This window comes from Cibotium barometz, chromosome 19, assembly GCF_041138505.1.
Source record: "Cibotium barometz isolate CiBa-2024 chromosome 19, ASM4113850v1, whole genome shotgun sequence".
Lineage (NCBI taxonomy): Eukaryota > Viridiplantae > Streptophyta > Polypodiopsida > Cyatheales > Cibotiaceae > Cibotium > Cibotium barometz.
Genome location: NC_141064.1, coordinates 37,397,721 through 37,425,193, shown reverse-complemented (window position 1 = coordinate 37,425,193; position 27,473 = coordinate 37,397,721). Strand labels below are relative to the sequence as shown.

Sequence of the window (27,473 nt, the reverse complement as noted above, 5' to 3'; positions counted from 1 at the left end):
TCCTCCATAGAGTTATCCATAGTTGTAGTTAGAGTTCCAGGTGCGCGCGACTGTGAACCATACTCAACCACCATCTCATGTGTCTAGAACACAAGATCATAGAAGTCCCATAAGCAGATGTACTGTCAGCCTCAGTACCTTCGGGTGAATACAAAGATGTCACCAAGCGACTCCTAGATAACAAATGAGCCTGTCTGTAACAAGGGAGCGGAGGTGCTACCCCCCTCTTGAGCATCAGGCAATGCTCCAGACCCATGCTCTGCTGAACCTGAATGAGCCGTAACAAGAGTCGACTCCAACTCATAGGCATCAAGATAAAGCTGCAACTCCTGAGGTGAATCTGCTAAGTCACCCTCCTCCATCCACTTCGCATCCATCAGTGAACCTCCTCCATCCACTTCGTATCCATCAGTGAACAGCTCTTGAACTTCACAGGATAGCGACGGGAAACTTTACCCTGTACCTTTCTTTCCTTATGTGCCAGTATATGCTCAGGAATAAGAACCTCGTCAAGTTCCTCCACTTCCATCTGAGCCTCATCTGATACATCCTCAGGCACCCAAAACCTGCTTGCACTCCACCCAAGTGATAAGCACAAGTCCTCGATGAAGCATAGTAGATCACCACTGCTAAACATAGAAGGAAACTGTCTTCCGAACCCATGAAGCCTCCATGAAGATACCACCGGTGACAAACTGTCGAAAGCCATAGCCTTCAACGCATCTCTTGCACCATAACACTTCAACTGCTTCTTGTTCTTGGCCGACTACTTCTTGTCCTTGGTGTCTTTTCTCCCGAGCTTCATCTTCAGCTCTTGCTCTTCACCTCATATAGGTAAAGACACAAAATCCTGTACTGTGTCTTGCACTTCCTTTTCACTTTCCTCATGTTGAAGCTTTTGATGTGACTCTCATGAGACAACCACGAGCTCGCCCCCTTAAAAAAGTTGGTGATTGTCCCGACCAAAGCAACCACGGACTCGCCTCCTTGAGAAAGTCGACGATGTGTCCCGGCAACGGAACCTTGTAAACCGGCCTTCAGAAAGCAAAGGGCAGTGAAACAAACACTCGCACATAAAACACTTCAACACCATTGAGGACCTAGAAAAGGAAAACAAACAGGGGGAGCTAGAGTGCTCCTGCAAATAGTACACGGACACCGATTGGCCCCAAATCGCAGTGGTGCCCCTTGCGGTATTTCTTTAATTGATTATAAGAGCTTTGATTACAATATAAGGCTGGGAACTCAGCCGTCATAGTAGAACCCTTGAAGCTTGCAAAGAACCTGCATCTGGCTTCTTGTCCACTCGGCATCCACAAACAAGTTCAGCCAATGTTCACATCGAAAGACTCTCTCACATTGAGTCTGCATACAGAAGCTTTCTCCCATGATCAAGGCTGCCACAACCATCCATAGCCTCTCACACTATGAACAGCATCACACCCTGACACATCCAGTGCTCCTGCATCACAACACAGACTCCCAACTGTCTCTCAAAAGAGAACTCGCATCACAGCACAACATACCATACAGTTGACACACCTGTACAAACCCTCTCTACCTTCCAAGGGTACTATCCATCTCTGTCATGGAGTCTTGTCAGTAGCAAGGCGGTACCAAACATGTGTCCATTCCTGTACCTTCTGCGTGCATGTGACCTATCTCCTGGAGAAACCCAAAAACATGTCTCTTCGAGAAAACCTACAACCTGTTTCCACATGAAACCCTTAGGCCTGTTTCCCTTTGAAAACTTCTGTCCTGTTTCCATACATCTAGTTACCTGTTCCCTCATGAAACATCTGGCAACATAGAGATGCGCATAACTGGAGGTCCCACTGTTCCTTTCTAGCAAGAGGAAACAATCTGCTCCATGAGCACGCAGCCATGCGAGATTGCATCACTCCCATGCCACGAAACATAACCAAATGATCTGTACTTGCAGCCAAAAACCCAAGCACATACCTGAATTTGCAGCCAAGCAAAAACAGCCCATAAACTGTCCCAAAACAGTCCCGAATCCAAAGCAAAGAGAAGCTGAAAGTTCCATCAGTTGAACGCCATCGACATGATGTCTATGTTCATGGAAACCCAGTCTCTGTCCACCTTTGTGTCAAAAGAAACCAGCCCTTGTCTACTCTTCAGCAGAGGGAGAGAGAGAAAGAGAAAAAGGAGGCCTGTGTCTCTGTTCTGTAGCACAGCACAGCAGCTAGCCCTTTCATCTCCAAAAAGCATGCATAAATAGACACTTAGATGCGCCTATATAGCCTGTAGCGCAGCACCCTCCTGCTGTCCATACAGGCCTGCATCTACCACCTGGACCAGCCGCCAACCAATCTGCAGCAGCAGCCGTACAGATCTGCCACGTGGACTGTACCTGCACAAGCGCCGCCTCCAATCTGCAGCAATCTGACCTGCGCCGCCTGTACCTGCATTGCCTGAATCTGCACCTGCAGCAGTCTGACCTGCCACGTGGACAGTACCTGCACAGCAGCCGTACAGTCCTGCACACGCTCTTCTGTGCGCAGCCAGCATGCAGTTCACCTCTCCCAAAAAGTGCATGCTTCCTCAAGAGAGATAGGCGCCTGTATATCCAGATAAGCAGCCCTCCTGATTGGAAAAGCACACCCACACCAAAAGATAGGCGCCTGTTGCTTTTTCTGCCCAACAGCCCCTCTTTTACCAAAAAGCTCACACGTGGCCCCAAAAATAGCATAAGGGCCACGTTTCTTTAATGAAAGGCTTTATAAATGATTACAAAGGTTTTTAAACCTTTTAAGCTAAAATCTTTTTGCCCCCTTTCACACATGGGGTTATCCACACATGGGCTTCCATCTTCACTCCCACCTGATGCCATTCACACTGTCCACCATGTCCCCGTGCACATCTGCATCTTGTCGAGAGAAAAACACAGGGTCATGACAGCCAGCATCACAGAGGTCCACGACTGATGTCCAGGCAATCGGCCAGCTACTAATCCTCCAGCCGCCTTAGGGCCGCCTCCCAAGCCTCAGAAAAATGGAAAAAAATAAGGGAAAAATACGGGGAGTGATGAAAAATGATAAAACACCTGATAAGGGCGGGCACACCCACAACAAAGGCCCTGGTGTATAAATCTAGACAGGAGATGACTTCTAACACCCCCTCTCAGCTCTTGGCTGTGTAACCAACCACTGGGAGCTGGGGTGCCGCCTGAGCAAATCCTGAGAGAGCGACTTTGTGAAGAGGTCCACCGTACTGTCCTACGTCGAACAGAACTCTAGCAAGATGTTATCAGCAACGATCTGTTCAGGAACAAAGTGCCCATGGGTTCCTCCAGTGGAAGCCCAAACCTGCAATGTAACCTCCTGCTGCGCCGTAAAACTGCTCCTGGGCCATAAGTAGATCTCCTCGTGTCCGGATCTCCTCCCCAAACCGAGTCACTCCAACCGTGGAGCCGGACTCCATCCAACAATCCCCCTCCTGTGTACAAGAGTCCCTGATCCTTCGCATGCCGCAGAAACCACAGGAAACGCAATCCTGCCTCTCAAAAAGTCATCTGCAACCATGAGCTCAACCGCCTCATCAGGAAGCTCCCGTTCAATTTGGTGTCCATCAACCAGATCAATGAACCATACAGCTTCTGAGTCACAGAGACATTACACTGCTCACAAGGATCTACACCTGTTACGGTGCACAAACAAGTCCTGGAAACCTGATGAAACCTGTCAACCACCCCCTCTGAATCCGGAACCACAAAGCCTAGAGAAACCACCTCCTTTTGCAAGTAAGCACCTGCCACCTGCCTGGCTTTCCGAAAGGTCCCTGTGGAAAGAACATCCTCAACTACTGGAGGTTCTTTGTCCCGAATACTACGAGACATCAGAGCATAAGTGACCTGTTCAGCTTCCTCTGACTCACGAACACAAGAACTACCAACATTAGTACTGGAAACTACCAACATTAGTACTGGAAAGTTCTTGCCAACTGCTGCCATCTACTGGCAAGCTATCCACCATTTGGTCCCGGAAAGCTCGCACCTGCAGCGTATCCACACTTAAGTGGCCATTACCAAACTGCCACTCATCACAAACCTGAGGACCTGGGAGAGAGAGTGCTGAAAGCCTGTAAACTCCATTCTCCACTCCGCCTTCCCAAACCACTTGGCTTGTTGCTTTGTCCCGGAGAGCAACAAAATGCTCATCAAACTCCACCCGTACGCCAGTCTTGCAAACCTGATGCACTGACAACAGATGAAAACCAAGTGCCGGAACATACAACACCTGGGAGGAATGCTTCCCCCCTCTGCCATTGGGAACTATCTCCATCCTGCCCTCACTGTGAATTGGGATAGTGGACGTATCCCCAGTAAGAATATGACCACAAAGCCTGTAGAGATCCTGTAAACCGGAACGGGAAGGAGTCATGTGCCTGGAAGCACCACTATCGAGAATCCACTCCCGAGTATCCGCTGCGGAGAGTCCTCCAATCTCCTCCGTGCCTGAAGAAAATGAAGCATCGTTGTCCATCACCTCCAGGTGCACAAAAGCCGGAGTCTTCATGATTGCTGTTGAGGAGTCTTCACCCTTCTCGGTCTCTTCCGCTTGGGACACTGCCTCCAATAGTGGCCTTTCTTGCCACAATCATTACAGGTCCTCTTTGCCTTCAGTTTCTCGCGGTCAACATCGGACTTCTTCTCAGAAGACTTCTCCGAGGAAGTCTTCCTTTGCCCGAGTTACGGCCTTTCGACCGTTGGCCAGTTAAGGCCTCCGAACCTCCACCCTGAGGAGGGTTCGTGAATCGTTCCTCCTGGTCCAGGACCATGGGCACAAGCTCCTCCCACGTGATGGTGCTGAGCCTGCCACCACTGGTAATCAACGACGAGTAAAATGCTGAGTACGAAGAGGGTAAATGTGACAGCAACGTGATGGACATGTCCTCTGACGATATCTCCTTCCCAGCCTGAAGAACTTCCTGCTGAAGAGCCTGCAGCTTGTTAATATGCTCCCGCATCGTCGCCGACTTTGCAGGGCTCATAACCCGCATCTGTACTTCCAAGGAAATCCTCTTCATGGGTGACACCCTGTTGTAAAGAGAAGCCAAATGCTGCCATATACCTCTGGCCAGCGTCATATGCTTTACATGATTGATTACCTGCGGTGTGCAGTTGAGGAAAATAAACGAACGGACCCTGGCGTTGACACGATCCCACATCTGCGTCTGGGCCTCTCGGTCCTTTCGGGTTGACAGTAAGTCCCCTTCCTCTACTTCCGGCCGTGGAACACCAACAACGACGAAATCGGCGAGGTCGTAAGACTCCAGAACAGATTCCATCATCACCTTCCATATGCCGTAGTTACTCCCGTCCAACTGACGGTCCACCGGGAACGTGGGGAGTGTCGGGATCTTCACATGTCTCTCGGCCATCTCAAACAAATCTGCCATAGGGGGATGTACTCTGAAAAGGGTGGGTGGGTGGGAACAAAGAAGAACTAAAACCTGCAAGTGGCTGTCCTGCAAATTAGCCCGCCTTCCTCTTGCACCTTCTCTTCCCGATCAGCCCAAAACAGTCCACCAATCAGCCACAAAACAGTTCCCCTCTTGCTCACACAAATCCCAAGACCTATCTAGAGCCTAGGCTCTGATACCATGTCAGAATACGCAGCGGAGATGATGACCAAATCTGGGAACACGAGCAAAAACGCAGGCAGAAAAACAGTACAAGAGAGAGAGAGAGATGTAGGCGTGTAACTCTGCTCTGATATACACAAGAAGATCCCGAATATGATACAAATAAGGTATGGGGACTGGGGGCCTATTTATATGCCCCCAGGTAGGCAGTCGGCCTGCTGAAGAGGCCTCCACGACTGCAACAACAGTCGGCCAGCACAGCAGATCAAGCCCACGACTGCATACATCCAGTCGGCCAACATCACAGAGGTCCAGGACTGATGTCTAGGCAGTCGGCCAGCTACTGATCCTCCAGCCGCCTCAGGGCTGCCTTCCAAGCCTCAGAAAAATGGAAAAAAATAGGAGAAAAATACGGGGAGTGAGGAAAAATGATAAAACACCTGATAAGGGCGGGCACACCCACAACAAAGGCCCCGGTGTATAAATCTAGACAGGAGATGACTTCTAACAGATGGATCCTGCAAAGATTGATGTAAATCGAAATTGGCTTGAATTGAGTTCGGTGCACGAGATCCGTAGTTTTCTTGGATTATGCTCTTACTACCGCAGGTTCATTCGGCACTTTACATGGATTGCTTCTCCTTTACATGATTTGACAAAGAAGAAGGCCGTGTTCTAATGGACTAATGTAGAGAGGGATGCATTCCTCAAATTGAAAGATGCAACTACAAATGGTCCAGTGTTGATCATTCCGGATTTGCAAAAGCCTTTTAGTGTGGAATGTGATGCATATGGAAATTGCATAGGAGCTGTCCTTAATCAAGAGGGACATGCCGTGGCTTATGTGAGCCGTAGATTGCATGATGCAAAGCTATCTCATGGCATTTATGAGAAAGAGCTCTTCGTTATAATTCATGCACTTACTATATGGAAACATTACCTTCTTGGGCTGATTTCACTGTGAAGACAGATCACCAGAGTTTGAGGTATTTTCTTACCCAAACTAAGTTGTCAGAGAAGCATATGAGGCTCTCTATATTTCATTTTCAGATCTTGCACACCCCGGGACAGAAGAACGTAGTGGCCGATGCATTGTCACGAAAGTCGTATGTAGCAGCTATCTCGGTTGCCTCTCATGGGGACTTGTCTACCATGCGTGATTTGTATCATACGGATGCTGATTTTGCTACTATTTGGGCTAATTTGATGGCTGGTCATACACATGCCTCATATGTGATCAAAGAGGGTTATCTCAGGCAAAAGGTTTTGGATGAGTGCCATGCTCCTCCATATGTTGGTCATAGAGGCATAATGCCTACTACACACATGATTGAGTGGTATTTCTTTTGGCCAAGTATTCGGAAGGACAAAGAGGCACATGTACGTGCATGTATCACCTGTCAAAAGGTGAAATTTGATAGGCAAAAGGCACCAGGTTTGCTTCAGCCATTGCCTATTCCCACGTAGCCATGGGAAAGTATTACAATGGATTTCATTATGGACTTGCCACGCACCCAACAGGGTAATGATGCAATTGTGGACAGGTTTAGCAAGCAAGCTCATTTCTTGCCGGTCAAAAAGACCATCAAATTTGAGCATATGGTTAAAATATATCTTGCACAAGTGTTCAAGTATCATGGAATGCCGAAGTCCATTGTGGAGGATAGAGATCCCAGGACTACAAGTCTCTTTTGGCGGGCCTTATTTGATAATATGGGCACCAAATTGGCCTTCTCATCAGCTTATCACCCTCAAACGGATGGGCAAAGTGAGGTTGCAAATTCAGCCGTGTTGGATCTCTTGAAATGTTATGTGGCGGATCAAAAGTCTTCTTGGGAGAAGTACTTACCGCTTGTGGAATTTGCATACAACAACACGGTGCATGCATCTACGGGAAAGGCCCCGTTTGAGATTGTTTATGGTAAGGTGGTTTTGCCACCCATCCTTTGCACAAAGGATGAGATATTTACAGCTGATGAGTATGTAAGAGACTTGGATATTGCTTTTGCTCAGGTACGGACAGCCATTGCAAGGTCACAAGACAAGCATAAAAAGGTTGCCGACAAGCATAGAAGGCAATTGGATGTTAAAGAGAATGATTGGGTATTGTTGAAATTTGAGAAAGCAAGACTTGCAAAGAGGCCTGGTAAAGAGGGTGCATATTCTAAGCTTGCAACTAGGTACTATGGGCCTTTTCGAGTGATCGAGAAGATCAATGAAGCGGCTTTCAGATTGGCATTACCTAGTCATTGGCACATACACAATGCTTTTCATGCGAGTCTCCTTCGCAAGTATGTAGGGCCGGAGCCCAGTGAAACGATCATTGAGGATCCACCAGAAGTGGATGAGCTTGAGGAGATCTTGCAGCCAGAGCAGATTGTGTATCACAAGGAACGCAAGCTTGCTGCTGCAGGTAAAGTTGTGAGGCGTTACCTTGTGAAGTTTAAGAACTATCTTCCCATTGATGCTAAATGGGTAGATGAAGAGTTCTTCAGAGATTACCCGCATGTGCTTCAGACATATTTTTGCGGACAACTGTTTAGAAGCCGGGGGAAATGTCACCATTTGGCCACCCAATTGGTCCACCCGCACTTTCTTATCATGTATGTACATCGCACTGGTGTCCATGGCAATTGTATATGCCGGGGATTGATACCACTCATGTGATACTGTGGGCTTGGTTTTCCGTTGGGACTTGTGCCTTCGTGTACATGCTCGGAAATGCTTGGTGGATTGGTGTTTCATTGGGTCTGGTACCTCGTGTACTTGCTTGTGTTGGGGTAAAGGCATTATGCCCACCCTTATAGTGTGTACAAGCCCATAAGTTATAGTACATAGTACACTTAGTACTTTTAATGTACTAAGTGCACCCGGATTCGAGTGGTGGCCCATCAAAGCCTACCGCCCCTGCCCACACACTTACAGGCGGTCCGGCCAAAGCCTGGACGAGATCGCCTTCGGGCGCCGTGCTGCAGGTTCGCGCGAAGCTGGAGGAGTCGGGCGCCGTGTGTCGCCGACTTCGATAGCGAAACTTGTCACCCGAATCACTAGCGGTCGGCGCTCAGCCCATCGCGCGTAGCGCTGGCCAAGGTGTCACAAAGGGCCGCCGTCTACTGTGTTGCACACAACGAGGAGAGCTATGCAAGGAGAGCTACGCAAGGAAAGCTACGCACCACTGCCAGCCTGCGGTTTCATCCACGCCTGCATCCAGCCCAAGGCTAACACGTAAAAACAGTCGGTCACAACTACCTGCTGCATTGAAGCTGCGCTGGGCACACACACGGGCCTCTGACCTGAGTCGAATCAGATTTCTGCACCAGCACCTCATCAGAGCAAATTCGACGTCCCCCCCTTTCCTGCAAAACAAATTTTCAGAGGTACATGCTTCAATTTTTTTTTGGGATTTGCAATTGAGCAGGTACAGGTGCCAAATTGCTCAATTTTTGAGTAAAATTGGCAAAATTAAGTGACATTGGTCACAATCAGGATCAATTTGCAGGAAATTGGATGTCGAAATTTGGGGCTTTTGATGTAATTGTGCAATTAAGCATTCATACATGCTGTATGACGTGAGAAATTTCACATTCGGGCAAAATTGCAGTGCAGATCAAAGGGCTTTTGTGCCGATTGGATTGATTTGCATGCAGGCACTCGCATTTGATGCTTTGGGCAATGTGTCGATGCCTGTCAAGCACTCAATGTGCCTGTAAATCAAGGGGCTTTCATGTATTGGATGTATATGTGGCCAGGGGGAAGCACTGTGAAGACTCTGGATGCCTTCATGTGCGTCAATGTACCATGTATGATCAGCAATTGATCTTAAATCAACAGGCTTTTCAAGATTTTATGCTTGTTGAGCTTGGCAAAGCAGCAGGCAAGACATTTATGCCTTGAATCCTCAGAAATCAGCTTGCAGTCAAGGGGCTTTTGCCCAATTTCTGTTCGGGACTGTTGTATCCAGTGGTCGGGATTGTAAAAGTCTGATTTTCACTCATTTGGATAGCCAGGAGAGCATTTATTGCTACTGTACCTGCTGGTACAGATTTGGTACAGCTTTGTACAAGTTTTGGCATGGCTGCACATTGATTTGAGTGAGCAAAAGGCTCAATTTCAGCTGCTGTACTTGCCGGTACAGGTTTGGTACATCATTGGTGAGCACTTAGTACTGCTGTACAGTACTTTGGAAGGGGAACAGAGCACATTTAAGGTGCTGTCCTAAATCTGCAGCAACCAGATTTTGGTGAATTCATCACATACAGTGGGAGTAGAGTTGCATTTGTGCTTCCGCAGTGGGAGATAAACTTTGGGAGAACAACTGTGAGCACTTTGTGTGCTTTTGGTTCAGTGTTTGCACACTTGCAGGGAGTCAGGCATTGACAAAGGTTGCATATTGCTATGGCAACCATAGGTGAGAGCTCTTCATTGCTTCACATCAAGAAGCTTGAAGGCTCACATAATTATGATATTTGGCAAACCCAGTGCTATAATGTGTTGCTCCAGAAGAAGCAGCACAAGCCTATCAAAGAAAGGGGTGTAATGCCCGCTTCTCTTACTGCTGAAGAGTGGGAAGATATGGATGAGTTGGCAAGATCTACTATCATGTTGTCTGTGTCAGACTCTTTACTTTTCAGCATTCGTGAAGAGAAGACAGCTTGGGGAATGTGGCAATGATTGCAGGACTTGTATGCCCAGCAAAGTGCCTCAAGCAAAGTGTATTGGTTGAAGAAACTCATAGGTCTTCAGATGAAGGAAGGGGCGTCTATGACAGCCCATCTAAATGAGTTTAATGGTATTGTCAGCCAGGTAATCAATCAAAAGTTGGCAATGGACGATGAGTTCAAAGCCACCTTTCTCTTATGCACTTTGCCAGAGAGTTGGGACACATTCAGGACAGCCACTAGCAATTCAAATGCTATGCTGTCATATGCAGATGTGGAAGGTGCTCTTCTTCAAGAAGAGATGAACAAGAAGAACAATTCTGTTGGAAAGTCCAATGCAATGAATGCACGTGGGAGATCCCAGCAAAGGGGTAAAAGCCAAGAACGGGGAAGGAGCAAGTCCCGCTCCAAAAAGGACTTGGAATGCCATTATTGTGGCAAGAAGGGACACATCAAAAAGCAATGCTACAAATGGAAGAATGATCAAAAGGAAAAGGGCAAAGGAAAAGACAAAGACAAAGATGAAGCCAAAGATGTAAAGCCAAAGGGCAAAAGTGGAGTCAAGATTGAAGAAGTCAATGTGTCACATGCAGGTGAGAGTGAGGATGAAGTCCTATTCACGTCTTCACTTGATGCCCATTCACTTCTTATAGGAGATGGTCATGGTATGCACTCATGGATCATTGATTCAGGTGCCTCCTTTCATGTCACAGGTTGCAGAGACTTGTTTGTCACGTATACTGCTGGCAATGAAGGAGTAGTTTATTTGGGTGATAACCATGCATGCAAGATTCTTGGCAGAGGTGATGTGAGGCTTGTGTTTTCAGATGGCTCACAGCTTATGCTCCATGATGTCAGGCATGTGCCTGAGATCAAGAAGAACCTGCTTTCTACTGGACAGCTTGATGATGCTGATTATGTTACCACATTTGGTCGTGGAAAGTGGAAGATTAGTAAGGGGTCACTGGTTGTTGCCAGAGGCTCTAAGGTGGACACTCTTTACTTCATGCATGCAGGTGTCTGTCACCATGCTAATGTAAATGCAACTGAGCTGCCGGAAATCTCTATGTGGCATAGCCGGTTGGGACACATGAGTGTCAAAGGAATGGAGCAATTGTCTCGTTTTGGTTACTTGCCTTCTCTAAAGTTTTCAAGTTTTCAGTTTTGTGAGCATTGTATATATGGCAGGCAACTCCAGTGCCCCCACAAGAAAGCTCTTGGACAGAAAGATGCTCAGTTAGAGCTTGTGCATACAGATGTATGTGAGATGCCTCAGCTTTCTTTGGGAGGGGCAAAATATTTTGTGTCTTTTATTGACGATGCCACACGCAAGGTGTGGGTTTATCCTCTTCGTTTGAAGAGTGATACATTCTCAGTGTTTCAGAAGTTTGTTGCTCTTGTTGAGAATCAAACTGGCAAAACACTGAAGGCTTTGCGTTCCGACAATGGTGGAGAGTATATATCCAAACAGTTTCAGGACTTTTGTGATGCTAAAGGCATCAAGAGGGAGCTCTCTACTCCTTATGATCCTCCACAAAACGGGACAGCAGAGAGGATGAACAGGACCATTCAGGAGAAGGTCCATTCTATATTGTCACATGCTGTGTTACCTCATGGTTTTTGGGCTGAAGCTGTTATGACAGCCGTTCATCTTATAAACTAGTCACCTAACACGAGGCTTGGTGGGAAAGTGCCAGAGGAAGTATGGACAGGGAAGCCTCCGTCATACAAGCACTTGAGAGTGTTTGGTTGCGTTGCGTACGTGCACATACGCAGGGAAATGCGCACCAAACTTGATCCTAAGTCTCACAAATGCATATTCCTAGGATATGGTGACAGAGGTGAAATGGGGTATAGACTTTGGGATCCCGTGAATAGAAAGATTATACGCAGCAATGATGTCATTTTTGATGAAACATGCATGTATAAGGAGCCTGCAAGGCAACAGGAGCCTGGCAGAGTCATCTTTGATGATGATGGACATCATGGACAACAACCAAGGGCTGTAAATCAGCCATTACAGCAGCAAAACCAGCCCTTAAATGGTGCTGAAAATGGTCCAAATGGACAGCCAGAGATGGCAGAAGATATCCCAATGGATATCCCACAGTTAGAGGAGATACCGGGCATGATTTTTCAGCCTTATGGCATGGAACAGGAGCCACCAATAGGTGATATGCAGGCTGGACAGCAACCTGCAAATGATGGTCATTGGGTACGGAGGTCCACAAGACCCTCCAGAGCCCCTGACAGGTTTGTTCCAGGGGTTGACTACTTGATGCTCACTGACTGTGGGGAGCCCTCTTGTTATAAGGAGGCTTTACAGAGGGCAGACAAGGCTCTTTGGGAGCGTGCCATGAAGTCAGAGATGGATTCTTTGCACAAAAATGGAACATGGAAGTTGGTGCATTTGCCTACAAGCAAGAAGGTTTTGCCATGCAAGTGGGTTTACAGGCTCAAAGTTGCACCTAATGCAAAGCCAAGATACAAAGCCAGGTTAGTGGCTAAGGGCTTCAAGCAGGAATATGGTGTGGACTTTGATGAGATCTTCTCTCCAGTGGTCAAAATGACCACACTTAGAGCTGTATTGGCTTTGGTTGCTCATGATGATCTGGACTTGATTCAGATGGATGTGAAGACTGCTTTTCTTCACGGTGATCTCCAAGAGGAGATATATATGCAACAGCCAGAGGGTTATGCAGTAAATGGAAAGGAGAAGCTTGTATGCATGTTGAAAAAGAGTCTTTATGGGCTCAAACAGGCACCAAGGGAATGGTATCATAAATTTGATACATTCATGAAATCCCAGGATTTCAGGAGAAGTGACATAGATCACTGCTTATACACCAAAAAAGCTTTGGATGGCAGTCTATTGATCCTCATCTTGTATGTTGATGATATGTTGATTGCCGGGAAATCTCGTAAAGAGATGGATGCCTTGAAGAAGAGGCTGCATCAAACCTTTGATATGAAGGATTTGGGTGATGCAAATCACATTTTGGGTATACGAATACTTCGGGACAAAAATCAACATGTGTTGTATTTGTCTCAGAAGGAATACATTGGCAAAGTTTTGCAGAGGTTCAATATGGACGGGGGAAAGAAGACTAGTACTCCTTTGCCTCCATATGTGAAACTCAGTGCTATGGACAGCCCACAGTCAGATAGTGGCAGGGCTGATATGGCCAAGATTCCGTATGCTTCAGCTTGTGGCAGTCTCATGTATGCCATGGTTGCTACTAGGCCGGACATTGCATTTGCAGTGGGAGTGGTTTCTAGATACATGGCCAAACCTGGCAAGAAGCATTGGGAAGCAGTGAAAGGTGTCATGGGATACCTGAAGGGCACACAGGATATGTGCATTTGTTTTGGCAAACAGGATGCATTAGTGCATGGTTACACGGATTCGGATTATGCCGGTCATCCAGATAACCGGAAGTCTACTACCGGTTATGTGTTTACATTCACAGGAGGTGTTGTGTCATGGATATCCAGGATTCAGAAGTGCACTGCCTTATCTACTACAGAGGCCGAGTATATTGCAGCCACAGAGGCTTGCAAGGAGGCATTATGGCTATCTCGGTTAGTGGTTGATTTGGGTTATACAGCGGATATTCCATTGTTGCATTGTGACAGTTAGAGTGCCATCCAGTTGGCAAAGAATCCTGTCTTTCATGCAAAGACGAAGCATGTGGATGTGAAGTATCACTTCATCAGAGAGGTGATAGAGAACAAGCAAATTCAGCTTGTTAAGATTCATACGGATGACAACCCGGCTGATCTGTTGACAAAGAGTTGCCTCCGGAGCGGTTTGCTCATTGCAGACACTTGATGGGCATAGTTTCAGCCTTGATATGGCCTTGTATATTATCATGTACATGCTGATTTTTCTTTTCCTTCATTTAAGGGCACTTTGCCTTTAAGTGGGAGGTTGTTGGGGTAAAGGCATTATGCCCACCCTTATAGTGTGTACAAGCCCATAAGTTATAGTACATAGTACACTTAGTACTTTTAATGTACTAAGTGCACTATGTGTACTAGTGTAATATACATGTGTGATAGGGGAGTCACACACTCATTCTTATGAGTTGACTTATCCCCACAACTCTCTCTCTCTCTCTCTTCTTCTCTGGGTATGTCTCCCACATGAAAACCTAACTTTAATGCTTGGAGCACGTCTATTTTGGTATAGTCTCATGAACGGGGATTGTCCATACCAATGCTGCATTGCATAGCATCTTTATGTGCTTGCTTGCAATTGAAATTGCATGCTATTTTTATGCTTACTTGACCAATGTGTAGTTCCGGGTAAGGGGACGCCCGCCCGCGAACCGTGCGTGTGAAATTGTCTGCTGACATGGTTATGTGGCATGTGACAGGTGGTAAGTATTGGTCATAAACCTAGCCTTAGGAGTTAGCACTAATTTATGAGTGAGTGTGTACACACTTCATTAAGTTTTGGGCGACCAAAACTCACTTATAAATTATGGCCAGCCCGGTGTTCACACACATTGATGTCTCGAGGTGGACATAACCCAATGTCCACTGCCCAGACCTTATCCCCTTTGTACAAAGGGAGTAACTAGCCATGTGTCCACTCTAGCTTGCTTCACAAAGCACCTGCCTGCCACCTTGTCACCAATTGGCCGACCATTTGGTCCATCTCCAGTTTTTGTGTCTCGTTCACTTGAGGCCAGGCCAGTGTCTCATGTGAAGAGGCCAGTATTTTGCTGACATGGACGGGAGCCAGACTGGTGCCACCCGTGTGTTAGCAGGATGGTGTCGTATGGACGGGAGCCAGACCAGTGCCACCCGTGTATGACCTGGACTGTGTTCGATCCATGGGACTGTCACGCCATGGAAGAGCCAGTATTCGTGCCGTGTTTTACCTATGGGACTGTCACACCTAGGGAAACTCGTGCCTGGAACTGTGTCTTACCTATGGGACTGTCACTCCATAGGAAGACCAGGTTTTTATGTTTTATGTCGTGCCAGTTTTGTGCCGACAGATATTTTGTACATGTTCCATGAACGGGAGATATGTCCATGTTACTTTTTGCACATGCACACATATTTTGCATGTTTGAAACTGTTTTCGCATGACATGTATTTGTGTGTTTGCCTGCCTGACGTGTTACTTACTGAGCGGGGACGCCTGCCAGTGAGTCGTGAAGTCTGCCCTGTATTCTGACGAGTTTCAGTGCATGTGAACAGGTGGTAAGTATATGGTACACGTTGTTTTAATGTTTTAAATTCTAACCCTTTCATTTATAAGGTTAGGGGTTCACACTTATTTAAAAGTGGGCACCCCCTTTGGGCACCCACTTTGGGGCCAAGGTGGGGAGCCCCACTTTTAAGTGAGTGTGGGGGTGGGCATGGTCACCAACCCCCACTAATCCCCCACATGCATGCTTGGGTAGCTCTAAGGTTATCTAAGATCTTCACTTCAATTTTTATTAAATATGGCTCTCCTTCAAGCGTAAAGGCAATCGCATCTACCTGGCGTTGATCCATCACCCATCGCTACACCTTACGTGAGACAACCGGCGAACCTTCCTCTCTCTGGCGCACGTATTCTACAGGCGACTGCTTCTGTTGTCTCTGCTGCTGGCTGCGCCTCCTCTTCTACAGGCGGCTAGCACTCATTGCAGGCGGCTGGCTGCTATACCATTGCATCCGCCCTACAGGCTGCTGCTCATACAGGCGACTATACCCTGCTGGCGGCTACTTCTCCTTCCCTGCACAGTGGCGGCACTTCCTCCATACAGGTGGCTGCGCCAGTTTTCTGCAGGCTGTACCTTCTTGTTGCAGGCTGTGTACCTTCTGTACCCCCTTGCTGGCGGTTATAATCTATACTGGTAGCTGTGTATTGACTCTCTCCTCTCTTGCAAGTGGAAGTTTCTCTCTCTCACAGCAAGCGGCTGTGCCCTTTGTGGTGGAACTTGCCTTGGTGGTTCACCACGAGGCGACTGAGTCTTCATCAAAGGGACTTCGCATCACCTGGAAGACTTCATCATACTACAAGTATTGGTTTCATATCAACCATCTACAAGTAAGTGAATTTTCAGATTTGAGTAAAGTATTATATGTTTAAATCTGGTAAAAGATTCGTCCCGCTCGGCCTACACCCGTTTGGTGCCGGGTTGTCCAAGCTATATGGGCGAACCTCGGTCCATAGGTGCTGAGATCGGGAGAGCCAGGCGTTAGTACGAGAGCGCCTGTCTGTGCGTGGTCTCGGAACACCAGTGTGGTGCTCTCCGCGGAGTCTAGTGAAAGCACAGGACCGTAGCGATTGGACCACACTAGTGGTCGATCTGCTTCGAGCTTCTACATCGAAATTCGAGCTATTTGTTTGGTACTGTTTTCATATGTACATGGACATTATCTGGTTCTCAGAACCCATGGAGCATTGTATTCATTAAATACTCCCAATAAATATATCATATATTGAGGGGGGGGTCGGCCCGTTCCGGCCCCAGTGCTGGTGTCCATCTTTCCATTTCTGTTCATTTAAATTCAAGTTGTTTTAAGTTGTCCATTTCATATTTGTGGTTTTAAAGTTGTGCTATTAAGCGTGTGGGTGTCCAGCGGAGTCTTTCCCACTTGACGGGATCGGTTTCATTGGTATCAGAGCACGGTTGTTTCCCTCTTTCTAGTGGGGAAACGAACCTGTGTACTGGACATCCCGCTATTAGCAAACTTTGAACACAATGGACAGCCAAGGCAACCCTTTGGAAGTACCTAATTCGAGGGGTCCCTCTAGTGCCTCTCGTGGGTCTGATGCCCTGCGTGGTAGGCACAAGCCCCTTGAAAGGGTTCTTGATAGTGAATCCAAGGGTCAACTGTCTCCAGGAAAGACAGTTATGATTGAACAAGACCCTGATGCTATGAAAGCTGAAATGGAACATATGAGAAAACTTTTGCAGGCTCAAGAGCAAGAATTGAAGTTTTTGCATGAAGATCCTCATCTACAAAGTGCTATTGAAGCCAGGAAGGCTGATGCTATGGTTGATGTAACCTTTGAATCAATGGCTCGTGAAGTGGGCAAGAAACCAAGGGAGTTGGCACTTGCCTATCTCCTTCGCAAAGGTGATATCAAAGAGGGGGATGACGGAGAGCTAAAATTCAGAAATCCACCTCGTTTAAAGCATGGAGATCCCGCATCCCAGAGGCTGAAATCTTTTATGCAAAAGGAAGAGGTGACTGTCACCTCTCGTCATGCATCCTCTCCCCAAGGCACTAAGCCTGATAGATTTATGTATGCCAGTGCTCATGGAGGGCACGAAAGTCACATGCATGCAAGATATGTATCTCATGGTGACAGGTCTGCTTCCAGAAAAATTTTGCCTTCTGAGTTGTCTCATGGAGAGACTATGCCATATGCAGGTAAGTCACATGCATCTGAGCTTCGAGTTCGTGGAGCACATGCCACCGTGCCCCATGAAGCTTCTATGACGGCCCATGGAGCCCATGCAGATAGGGCTACCCCGTTGGATAAGGGGAAAAGAAAAAGAGAGGACCATGAGCCTCATGCCAGGAAGCTCAAGGAGTTCAAAACAGGTGATAAATCTGTCAAATTTGATGTCTTTCATGGTGAACACGATGCTTCTAAGGTGTTAGCGTTTGTGGCACAGTTCGACATTGCTTTTAGCGATGAGGACTTTACAGATCCCATCTCTACTTGGAAGGAATTCAAAGATAGATTTTATGCTCAGTTCTTGCCACCCAATGCAGAGCAAACTCTCACTCAAAAGTGGGACAGGCTGGAACAAAAAGATAATGAGAGTGTGCAACAGTATGTTAACAAATTTTGGAAAGTGTTGCTGGAAGTGACTCCCTTCATGCTAATATCTGAGGATGAAAGAAAGAGGAAGTTTCGTTCTGGATTGCAACCTGCATATAGATCGGGTATTGAATTGCACCCAAAACATACGTTGCAACAACTCACAGCTTCTGCCCTTGCTACAGAGCAATTGGTGCTCAAGATCAAGCAGGATCAAGGAGGTTCCAAGGCGAAGGACAAGGCTGTCCCAAATCAGCAAAAGGGTGGACAGCCACCTAAAAAGAACTTCCGGGAGCCTTACAAGGGTGGTAAAGCTGAAAATAACACATCTAAAGAACAGGGCCCAAGAAAGAACAAATTTGGATTAACCCCGGAGCAAAGAGAGCAATATGCTAAGGATGGAAAATGCTTTTCTTGTGGTAGCAAAGACCACATGTTTCGGCAATGCCCAGATCGCAAACCAAAGCACGAGGACAAGCACACCAAAGCAAATGTTCATGCAGTTCCTGATGTGCAAGGTAATACAGGTCATGATGCTAAAGAGAGAATGGTTTGCAAGGCTTGGGGGCAAATCAAGGATCAGCCCGCATTATTCATGTTTGATGACTGTGCAACTGACAATTTCATCTCTATGCAAATGGCAGCTGCATTGGGTATTGAGGTTGAAAACATGGGACCTCAGATTGAAGCTGAAGCTGCATTTATTGGTAAAGAGGTGCAGGTTACCCCTTTGATTGGGAAGTTGCGTATCCATATCCAGGGCTACCTTGACAATGAGCATTTCCTAGTTGCTCCTCTGAATGGATGTGATGTATTGTTGGGCAAGCCGTGGCATCATAGGCTTGAGCCCCGCAAAGACTACAAGTCCAATATGATTTCTTTTATGCATAAAGGCCGCATGCACTTTATTGATGCTGGCAAAGAAGGGGATTCCATCCCAGTTGTATCACACATCCAAATTAATAAAGCAATGAAAAAGAGTCTTTCAGCGTACTTGGTTTTTGTGCGTGATAGTCTTGTGCCAAATCATCAAAATGTGGATGCTATGTCTAATGATAGGCTGAATTTTCTTAATGCATTCAAAGACTGTTTTGCTGACTCCTTGCCAGGTGAATTACCTCCCCAAAGGCCCGAAGATCACCGCATAGATCTTGTGCCAGGTAGTTCTCCTCCTAACAAACCCGCATACCGAGTGAGTGCCGCACAACAAGAAGAAATTATCAAGCAGGTAAACGAGCTTTTAGAGAAAGGTTTGGTTCAGCCCAGTTCCTCACCTTACTGCTCTCCTGTGCTTCTTGTTCAAAAGAAGGATGGATCATTCCGTATGTGTGTAGACTATAGAGCTTTGAACAAGCTTACCATCAAGAATAGATTCCCAATTCCACGTATTGATGATATCTTGGATAAGCTTGATGGCTCAGCTTGCTTTAGCAGACTTGATTTGAAGAGTGGTTATCACCAGATCCGAGTGGTGCCACAAGATGTCCATAAGACTGCATTCAGGACAGCCTTCGGATTATATGAATTCTTGGTAATGCCTTTTGGTCTCACCAATGCTCCTGCTACCTTTAATCGTATGATGGATAGGATATTCAGATCCCATCGCAAGTTTACAGGAGTCTTCTTTGATGATATCTTGGTTTTCTCCAAGAATGAGCAGGAACACAGAACTCATTTGGTCACAGTGTTCGAAGAGTTGCGGAAGCACAAACTTTTCGTCAATGCCAAGAAAAGTGAGTTTTTCCTTTCAGAGATTCATTATTTGGGACATATTGTATCCAAGGATGGAGTTACAATGGATCCTGCAAAGATAGAGACTATTCGGAATTGGCCCGAATTGCAAAACGTACATCAAGTACGTAGTTTTCTGGGATTATGTTCGTATTACAGGCGTTTCATAAGGCATTTCGCCATGATTGCCACTCCTCTACATGATCTCACGAAGAAGAAAACTGCTTTTAAATGGACTTCAAAGGAACAGGATGCTTTCTTGCAGCTCAAGCATGCGATCATATGTGGTCCAGTATTGATTGTTCCTGACTTGCACAAGTCATTCGTGGTTGAATGTGATGCTTGTGGTGATTGCATAGGAGCTGTCCTAAATCAAGAAGGGCATGCAGTTGCATACGAGAGCCGTCGTTTGCATGATGCCGAGCTTCATATGGATATCTATGAGAAAGAGCTCTTGGCTGTAATTCACGCCTTAAAGATTTGGAAACATTACCTTCTTGGGGCTGAATTTGTGGTCAAGACAGATCATCAAAGCTTGAGATACTTTCTATCTCAAACCAAGCTTTCAGAGAAGCAGATGAGAATGGCAAATTTTCTTTCCATGTTTCATTTTCAGATTGTGCATACTCCAGGAAAGAAAAATGTGGTGGCCGATGCACTTTCTAGGAGGCCTTATATTGCTGCAGTCTCAGTGGCCTCTCATGGAGATCTATCTGGTATGAGAGATTTGTATCATTTGGATGCTGATTTTTGCCATATATGGACTGATTTGATGGCTGGTCATTCACATGCCTCTTATGTTATCAATGAGGGTTATCTAATGAAGGATAATTGCCTACGTGTGGTGAAGGATTTGCGTCCAAAGGTTATGGACGAATGTCACGCTCCACCATATGCTGGTCATCGAGGTATTATGCCTACTACTCGCATGATTCAGAGGTATTTCTTTTGGCCAAGCATGCGTAAAGACATTGAGGCTTATGTGCGTGCATGTATCACTTGCCAAAAGGTGAAATTTGATAGACAAAAGCCTCCAGGTTTGCTTCAGCCATTGCCTATTCCCTCGTAACCTTGGGAAAGTATCACGATGGATTTTATTATGGATTTGCCTAGATCCCAGCATGGGAATGATGCTATTTGGACTATTGTGGACAGGTTTAGCAAGCAAGCTCACTTCTTGCCCGTCAAGAAAACCATTAAAGCTGATCATATGGTAAAGCTTTTTCTTGCTAACATTTTCAAGCATCATGGTATGCCTAAATCCATTGTTGGGGATAGAGATCCCAGGACTACAACCCTATTTTGGAGGGCTTTGTTTGATAATATGGGCACTAAGCTTGAGTTTTCATCAGCTTATCATCCCCAAACGGATGGCCAAAGTGAAGCTGCAAATTCAGCCGTGTTGGATTTATTGAAATGTTATGTGGCAGATCAAAAGAGTGCATGGGAGAAGTATCTTCCACTTGTTGAGTTTGCCTACAACAATACAATCCATGCTTCCACAGGAAAGGCTCCGTTTGAGATTATTTATGGCAGAGTGGTCTTGCCACCCATCCTTCGAACAAAGGATGAGATTTTTGCAGCTGATGAATATGTTCGTGACTTGGATGTTGCCTTTCGTCAGGTGCGGACAGCCATTGCAAGATCTCACGATAAGCATAAAAAGGCTGCTGACAAGCATAGAAGGGACATGGAAGTCAAAGAAGGTGATTGGGTATTGCTGAAATTTGAGAAGGCTAGGCTTCGGAAGAGGCCAGGACGAGAAGGATCATATCCTAAGCTTTCTCCTCGCTATTATGGACCCTTCAAGGTGATTCACAAGATCAATGAAGTGTCCTACAGACTTGCTTTACCTAGTCATTGGAAGATTCACAATGCTTTTCATGTGAGTCTATTTCGGAAATATGTGGGGCCAGATCCTGATGAGCCTGTCACAGAAGATCCGCCAGAAATTGAAGAGCTTGAGGAGATCCTCCAGCCAGAACAGATTGTTTTTCACAAGGAGAGAAAGTTACCCGCAGGAAAGCTTTCCAGGAGATACCTTGTGAAGTTTAAGAATTATTTGCCTATTGATGCCAAATGGGTAAATGAAGATTACTTTGCAGATTATCCGCAATTGTTGCAGGCATATCTTGAGGCTTTTCAGTTGAGGTCAACTCTTTAGAAGCCCGGGGGGATGTCACCAATTGGCCGACCATTTGGTCCATCTCCAGTTTTTGTGTCTCGTTCACTTGAGGCCAGGCCAGTGTCTCATGTGAAGAGGCCAGTATTTTGCTGACATGGACGGGAGCCAGACTGGTGCCACCCGTGTGTTAGCAGGATGGTGTCGTATGGACGGGAGCCAGACCAGTGCCACCCGTGTATGACCTGGACTGTGTTCGATCCATGGGACTGTCACGCCATGGAAGAGCCAGTATTCGTGCCGTGTTTTACCTATGGGACTGTCACACCTAGGGAAACTCGTGCCTGGAACTGTGTCTTACCTATGGGACTGTCACTCCATAGGAAGACCAGGTTTTTATGTTTTATGTCGTGCCAGTTTTGTGCCGACAGATATTTTGTACATGTTCCATGAACGGGAGATATGTCCATGTTACTTTTTGCACATGCACACATATTTTGCATGTTTGAAACTGTTTTCGCATGACATGTATTTGTGTGTTTGCCTGCCTGACGTGTTACTTACTGAGCGGGGACGCCTGCCAGTGAGTCGTGAAGTCTGCCCTGTATTCTGACGAGTTTCAGTGCATGTGAACAGGTGGTAAGTATATGGTACACGTTGTTTTAATGTTTTAAATTCTAACCCTTTCATTTATAAGGTTAGGGGTTCACACTTATTTAAAAGTGGGCACCCCCTTTGGGCACCCACTTTGGGGCCAAGGTGGGGAGCCCCACTTTTAAGTGAGTGTGGGGGTGGGCATGGTCACCAACCCCCACTAATCCCCCACATGCATGCTTGGGTAGCTCTAAGGTTATCTTCACTTCAATTTTTATTAAATATGGCTCTCCTTCAAGCGTAAAGGCAATCGCATCTACCTGGCGTTGATCCATCACCCATCGCTACACCTTACGTGAGACAACCGGCGAACCTTCCTCTCTCTGGCGCACGTATTCTACAGGCGACTGCTTCTGTTGTCTCTGCTGCTGGCTGCGCCTCCTCTTCTACAGGCGGCTAGCACTCATTGCAGGCGGCTGGCTGCTATACCATTGCATCCGCCCTACAGGCTGCTGCTCATACAGGCGACTATACCCTGCTGGCGGCTACTTCTCCTTCCCTGCACAGTGGCGGCACTTCCTCCATACAGGTGGCTGCGCCAGTTTTCTGCAGGCTGTACCTTCTTGTTGCAGGCTGTGTACCTTCTGTACCCCCTTGCTGGCGGTTATAATCTATACTGGTAGCTGTGTATTGACTCTCTCCTCTCTTGCAAGTGGAAGTTTCTCTCTCTCACAGCAGGCGGCTGTGCCCTTTGTGGTGGAACTTGCCTTGGTGGTTCACCACGAGGCGACTGAGTCTTCATCAAAGGGACTTCGCATCACCTGGAAGACTTCATCATACTACAAGTATTGGTTTCATATCAACCATCTACAAGTAAGTGAATTTTCAGATTTGAGTAAAGTATTATATGTTTAAATCTGGTAAAAGATTCGTCCCGCTCGGCCTACACCCGTTTGGTGCCGGGTTGTCCAAGCTATATGGGCGAACCTCGGTCCATAGGTGCTGAGATCGGGAGAGCCAGGCGTTAGTACGAGAGCGCCTGTCTGTGCGTGGTCTCGGAACACCAGTGTGGTGCTCTCCGCGGAGTCCAGTGAAAGCACAGGACCGTAGCGATTGGACCACACTAGTGGTCGATCTGCTTCGAGCTTCTACATCGAAATTCGAGCTATTTGTTTAGTACTGTTTTCATATGTACATGGACATTATCTGGTTCTCAGAACCCATGGAGCATTGTATTCATTAAATACTCCCAATAAATATATCATATATTGAGGGGGGGGTCGGCCCGTTCCGGCCCCAGTGCTGGTGTCCATCTTTCCATTTCTGTTCATTTAAATTCAAGTTGTTTTAAGTTGTCCATTTCATATTTGTGGTTTTAAAGTTGTGCTATTAAGCGTGTGGGTGTCCAGCGGAGTCTTTCCCACTTGACGGGATCGGTTTCACACCTACACTGGACAACTCACCACCTCACTTCTCCTCTCTCTAGAGATGGGCGCCTCCTTCATGAGGGCTGTTGGGCTGCATTTTCTGCACTTTCTCCTTTTCAACTCCATTTCCAAGCTTGCTAAGGTGTTTCTCAAGCTTCCAAGCATGTTTCCGGATGCTAATCACTCTCCTCCACACTCCCAATGATTGAAATTCAGCAAAACAGCTCTCTTTATTGCTGTAATTTTTGGTCTTTTTGCTGAAAACCCTAATTTCAGCTCTCCTTTCTCAAGTTGAACCATAGGGGAAGCTTTCCCAAAGTTCCCTTCATTCTTTTGAAGACTTTTGTCGCGAAGAAATGCGACATATCGAAGATCTCTTCACTCCAAGGACTTCCATTGCGAAGACTTTCAATGTCATCGACTCTACTTGCAATTGGTAAGCTTTAATGCTATATGGAAGCAAGTAGCAGGAGGGAGGAACCGGATTATAAGATCACATACCCTGTGTAGTGTTCTCTTGTCCTACATGCTCTCTTGCAGATTGTTGCTACCATGTGTTGGTGGAACAACAGAGAGCAGATGGTAGGGAACATGCGCACTTGAGAGGGTAGTGTGGATTACAAGTCTATATCAACAACCACTTGTTTGCAATACTGTATTCATATGCATTGGTATGGAAATATGGTCAGAAATGCCCATGACACTATGTACTTGATTCTCCCAAGATCAATATACTTTATTTGAGAGAGGGGTCGTCCGTTCCGGCTCATTGTGTGTCTCTTGTCAATTCAGCAATTTACTTCTTGTATTTAAGCAAGTGTCTATCAAATCTTAGTGTATTTAAGTGTATTGATTAGCATTGTGTCCAACCAAGTTACATCATCTGACATCATTCCAGAGGGAGACTCACAGCACGGATTGGCACTGCTTAATGTGCAAGACAATGCACACCTGACTTCGGACGCATAGAGTGGAACCGTGGCTGACTCGTCCCGGACTGGGCTCACATGGGACCAGTTTTCACTCGAGGTCCTGCACCTTCTTGTTTAGATATGTCCATGTGGCATCCAAGTGCGGGATGCACGTGATATCCCCTTCTGCTTAACTTGACGGAAGCTACATAGTCTCCAAATAGTCCGTCAATAAAGCCGGATAGTCTTCGATGGAACACATCATGCATAGTCCAGCTCGGAGGTAGCTTCAACTTCATTGAAACCTCGTTAATCTTTCTCTGGATGAGAAAAGGTTTGAAGCTCCTAAATGCTAGCTTTGGGCATTGCTTGTTCATCTGTTTCAGCTTTTGCTTCATAATCTGAAGATAGACCTAATCTCCTTTCGAGAACTTCATATCCCTTCGGTCTTTGTTGGCATGTCGAGTGTAGGCCTCTTGTGCTTTAGCTAGCCTGTCTTTCACTGACTTCAAAATCTCTTGGAAAGACTTCGTCATTCTGTTCACTTTAGGTACTGAAGACGAGGTTCTGGTCAATAGCGATTGGAACGGTCTTCCAAATGCTACTTCATATGGAGCCTGCCAATAGCTGAAGAAAAGGAATCATTTAGAACAGCTTGAACTAAAGGCAAATACGATTCCCACTTACCTTGCTAATCGTGGACATAACACTTCAGCACATCAAAGGACAACTGGTTGTAGATTTCTGTCTGGCCATCAGTCTGCGGGTGAAATGCATTGGAAAAATTCAATTTAGTACGAAAGTTATCAAACAATGCTCTCCAAAAATGACTAGTAAACTTGGCATCTCGGTCTGACACTATGGTCCTAGGGATCCCGCCAATTGGGTACCAATGCCGAATGAACAAATGGGCAACATCCTCGGCGGTCACATTGGCCGTGTATGGGATAAGCATAACAAATTTGCTAAATCTATCAACAATAGTCAAGCACTGCGTATTACGCTTATTCGGGCTAGGAGGCAGATTCGTGACAAAATCCATGGATTTATCTTGGAAAGGTCCTTTGAGAATCAGTAAAGCCTATATCAACCCTATCTTTTTCCCATGAGGAGCTTTCACTTTTTGACAAATGTCACACTCTTGCACATGTGCAAACACATCTTGCCTCATTCTTGGCCAATAATATTACCTTTTTAACTTCTCCAAAGTTGAATTCATGCCCCATGACCACCAATGATGGCGTCATGGGTATCATGGAGAAGAGTTGCCTTGAACGACTTCATGACACAAAGTCTGCCTTTGTAGAAAAGCTAACTATTGCGTATCAAAAAGTGGCATGGTCTTGAGGCATCCAATGCTTGTTTCCACTACCGAATTCCTCGGAATTCGCGTACATGTGCTTCCATGTCATCTAGTCCCGTACCAGCGAGGCCGAGTGTAGTGGTTTGAATCAAATTCAATTGTCCCTTCTTGCTCAAAGCATCGGCCATCGGGCTGGCTTTTCTTGGAAGGTACTTGATCATACCACCAAATTGTTGGAAGATCTGGCTCCAGCGGTGTTAATGGTCACTCCACTGTGCACTTGACATTGTTTGGATCCAGCGTAATGCCTGATGGCCAATGCGAACCTCAAACTCACGGCCATAAAGGAAATGTTTCCAATGTTTCAAGGCCTGAATGACTGCCATGAGTTCCCGATCGTAGACTGAGTAATTCTTTTCTGTGGCCATTTTGTTGTAATGCACCTCCAATTGCGATGTTACTCGCATTGGTGATCACCTGGAATGGCTCGTCCCACAAGACAAGCGCTAGACAAGGCGCTTTTGACAAAGCCACCTTGAGGTTCTTGAATGTCTCCAACGCTCGTGGAGTCATTCGAATCCGCTACCTTCTAGTCTTGACACTCTTTAGCAAATCGGTGAAATCCGCCGAGGGGTCAGAAAACTTGTCTATGTGGGTTGAGTATGTCTCGCATATATCCACAAAGGATTTGATCTCAAAAGCAGTCTGTGGTACTTTCCAATTGACAATCTCGGCCACCTTGGCCGGATTAAGTTGGATGCCCTTGGCAATGATAATGTATCCAAGGTAGTGAACCTCGAACAAATAAAATTCCGACTTCTTCTCATTGACGTAGAGCTTGTTGCTTTCAAGCAACTTCAAGACTTTCTCCACATCAATGTTATGTTGCTCAACGTTAGCCGAAACTACTAGTATGTCGTCTAGAAAAATGAACACATACTTTCCTATTAAGTCCTTGAACACACGCATCATCATGCGGTTGAATGTGGCTAGGCGTTCGTCAAGCCAAAAGGCATGATAACAAATTCATAGTGGGCCTGATGGAAGGCTGTCTTGGGGATGTCGCCCTCAACAATCCTCACCTGGTGGTACCCACTCTTCAAGTCTAGTTTCAAGAACACCTTGGCCCTATTTAGCCTCTCGAGAATGTAATCTATTCAAGGCATCGAGAACTTACTCTTGATAGTTAGCTTAGATGTATGAAGCTAGATTGCAACAGTTCTTGGAGTTGGCGGTCCAACTCTGATTCCATTGCCTTGGAAAGGCGGTATGGAAACTTGCTTAGGGGATTTGAGCCTGGGAGGAGGCTTATTCTGTGGTCCTTCGGTCTAGATGGG

The 27,473-nt window shown here is 46.3% G+C and overlaps 1 protein-coding gene across 1 annotated transcript in view; it reads left to right on the top strand.

The window, feature by feature from the left end:
* LOC147628541 (dolichyl-diphosphooligosaccharide--protein glycosyltransferase subunit 2-like) overlaps window positions 1-27,473 on the top strand; it is a 55,008-nt gene that overhangs the window by 23,651 nt on the left and 3,884 nt on the right. The gene's annotated exons all lie outside the window — the stretch shown is intronic.